The sequence below is a fragment of the Pteropus medius genome, unplaced genomic scaffold (assembly GCF_902729225.1).
Source record: "Pteropus medius unplaced genomic scaffold, Ma_sr-lr_union100, whole genome shotgun sequence".
Taxonomy (NCBI): domain Eukaryota; kingdom Metazoa; phylum Chordata; class Mammalia; order Chiroptera; family Pteropodidae; genus Pteropus; species Pteropus medius.
In genome coordinates, this window is record NW_024354500.1 from 32,669,828 (window position 1) to 32,673,029 (window position 3,202).

At 35.9% G+C, this 3,202-nt stretch overlaps 1 non-coding gene across 1 annotated transcript; it reads left to right on the forward strand.

Moving 5' to 3' along the window:
* The first annotated feature begins 436 nt into the window (after nucleotides 1-436).
* On the forward strand, nucleotides 437-543 carry LOC120595271 (U6 spliceosomal RNA). The gene has a single exon (XR_005650774.1). It is a non-coding gene; the product is annotated as a U6 spliceosomal RNA (small nuclear RNA).
* The last annotated feature ends 2,659 nt before the right edge of the window (nucleotides 544-3,202 follow it).

Genomic DNA, 3,202 nt, shown 5'->3' on the forward strand with positions numbered 1-3,202 from the left:
TTTTAACTTTTATCGTTAAATAAAAGAGCTTTGACACTTCAAAATAAAGAAGAAAGATCTTTTATGGCAATGGGTATTCTGATTGCATAATTATTTAACTCTTTTTTGTCCTGAAAGTTGATCTAAAAGCCTAAAATCTGTTATTGTGACCATGAATGGTGTGTAGGGTTTGGGCCAGAGAATACGTGACAATTGGAAACAAGAGTATAAGTCTACATAAGTTTATAAGTTAGCCCTGGACAGTAAAGATATTTAACTAAATGGGAAAAATTATCTGGTGCTAGCAGAGTAGAGGTTTTAAGTATGAAATGTGGCCAAGAGAATAGATCCAAGAAAATGGAGGGGAAGTTTGTGGACTCCTAAAAAGAAGATAACTTTTATGTGATTGGAGGATATGAATCTATTCAGTGATTGGTATTGAAAATAGAGGGCAATAGTGCTCGTTTTGGCAGCACATATACTAAAATTGGAACAATATAGAGAAGATTAGCATGGTACCTGCACAAGGATGACACGCAAATTCATGACGCATTCCATATTTTTTGCACTTTTCGTTATTTATTAATGCATCGTATTTTTGTGAAGAGGCTAAAAACAAAACTAACCAAATGAAAAAATCAAATTAAATGACTTATGAGTAGCAAGGGAAAATAAATCTGTAGAGGAAGATAAAATGTTGAACTCTGCCTCATTAGTTTGAATAGAATTTTTTTGAAGTGGGGAGGTAGTAATGTACACTTTCTTTTCATTTTAATTATGTATATAAATTTTAAATAATATTATGGATAAGGAAAAAACTCAAAAGTATTTTAATTTCTGAATAATTACAGTCTGGGAATATCAATCTACCAAAAGTACCTCTGATGGGTGCTCATGAACTGAAAAGAACAATCTATAAATAATAATAATATTAATTTTTGCCAATTGGCATGAAGGAAGAAACAGGCCTAAAATGTCATCCTTTGGTGGTAGCGACAAATATATATATATATATATATATATATATATATATATACACACACACACGCATGCACACACATACATACATACATACATAGTCAAGAAGTTGTCTAGATATTCAGACATGGTTATTGATAGCTCAGATCCAGATCCAGCCAGCTTCTGGAAAATCAGGAATGAACATCTCTGGGATCTCTCGTGGATGGGAGTGGGTTCCCTACTACAAGATGCCCTTGCATTGTCCAAAAAAGAAGTCTTTAAGGCCAGTCAGGGAAAAGGACCTGTCATTGCATCACTGATATTGTGTTCATACAATTAAATTTACTTCTTAAAATAATTCATCTGAACTCTTTTATGGAAGCACATGTTTTGAACATCATGTCCTAGACTGCCCAGTTACACTGAACTTGTCAACTATTGCAATAGACCAATTTTCCCAAACATGATTTTGCATTACCCCAAAGTTCCAGCACGGCTTACTTAAGTCTCTCTACAATGTGACTTTAAGGGTGAAGCTATCTGGTCAAGTTAGCCCACATCCATGCTTCTTTAAAGGTGACACAGTAGTCTAGCACACGTAGGGATATATCTTTCTCAGTCACTAAATATTAAAAATAGAATAATTCTTTGGAAACGATCTGGAAAATTCTGGCATATTGCTTTTAAACCCAGGTGAGTGATATAACATTAAAACGAGGTTGGCAAATGTAGAATCTATATACAGATGAATCCTTAAGAACTCAATCTACCGTAGAGCTTCTTAATAGGGAGAAAAACAAACACGATGCTTTCGAAAATGCACATGCTTCAGCTCATTCCATTCTAATGTTCTTTCTTCAGAACCACATGTTCCCAAGAAGAAAAATCCCCATGAATTTTGTCAGTTGGAATCTCAAATTCTTCTCATTAAGAAGGAGTCAAGGAACCACGAAGCCCAGGCCTTTGGGATAATCAGTGCCATGAGGTTCTAGTAAGGATTCATTTTTATCAACATTCACAGGCACTCTACAGAGCTCTCTATAACCCCTGGCCCTTTGCTTTTACTATTCCCTTACTGCCAATGCCTGCCTTGCCTTTGTCACCCTTCATCAGCTGCCTGACCTCTCCATTCCACTCCACTCTCTCCATTTTCCTAAATCTAACCCTCCTTTGAGACGAGGCTCACAGACCACCCTCTCTCTAACTCTCCAGGTCTGAGTTAAAAGCTTCATATTCATGTACTCCTGGCACCCTGAGTTTCTCTCTATGTATGTTAACACCTCCTATAATTGATTTGTTTATTTACTTGCTTATGTTCTCATTATATTTTGAGTTTTAGAAGGTCAGGGAGCATATTTCATTTGTCTTTGAAATCCTCATCTTAATAGGGTTCAGTGCAAAATAAATATCTGCTAAGTATTTGTTGAAATAAACTAAGCTGAAATTCCTAAACAGGTTTTTAAAATTTATTCAAAATGACAATTTCAAAAGACACAGACGAAGGAGAGAGGGGAGAGGGATCAACTTTATTTAATGATCTTCATAAGTAATGTCATCTAGAGAATATCATAACTATGAGATACAAATTATTGTTAAAGCTATACTTAAACATGGAATATAGCTGACTACCAAACAGAATATTCAGGTGAACATTAAAGGGAGTTTAGAAATACTGGTGAATTTGAAATTTTGCCTTTGGATACATTCAATTTAGCATGAAATTTATTGTTTAGACAGGTGCACTTTTTTCTCTCTCTTTCATCACCAAAGCCACAACGTAAGGTGTGGGAAGATTTCTAGAGTCTCTATGATCCTCTGTCTTTCCATACTCTTCCTAGCTATGTTAAGTCTGAATGACATGGCTTATCCCATTCTGTGCATTTTTTAGGAAGATATATTGAGTCTACAAGATGAAAAAAGAGAAAAACATAAAATATCTGATATTCGCTGACTGACTGCTGTGTGCTAGAAATTCCCAAAGAATTCTTTATACGTTAACAAACATAATCCTCACAACTGTTTGTTCAAGATCAATAGTTGCACCACCAGATGAGGAAACAGAATCTCACTGAAGTGAAGTCATTCTTCTAAAACTACACAGCAAGTGAAGAGAAGAGACAGAATTGGGATTGAGGGTTGCCTGATCCCACAATCCATGTGTGATCCCTATAGCCCACGGACGGCAATCCTGTCTGCAGACTGGTTCATGAAGAGCAAGATCCACCACAGAGGGCTGATACAGAGTCCCCTGCTATTGAGATGA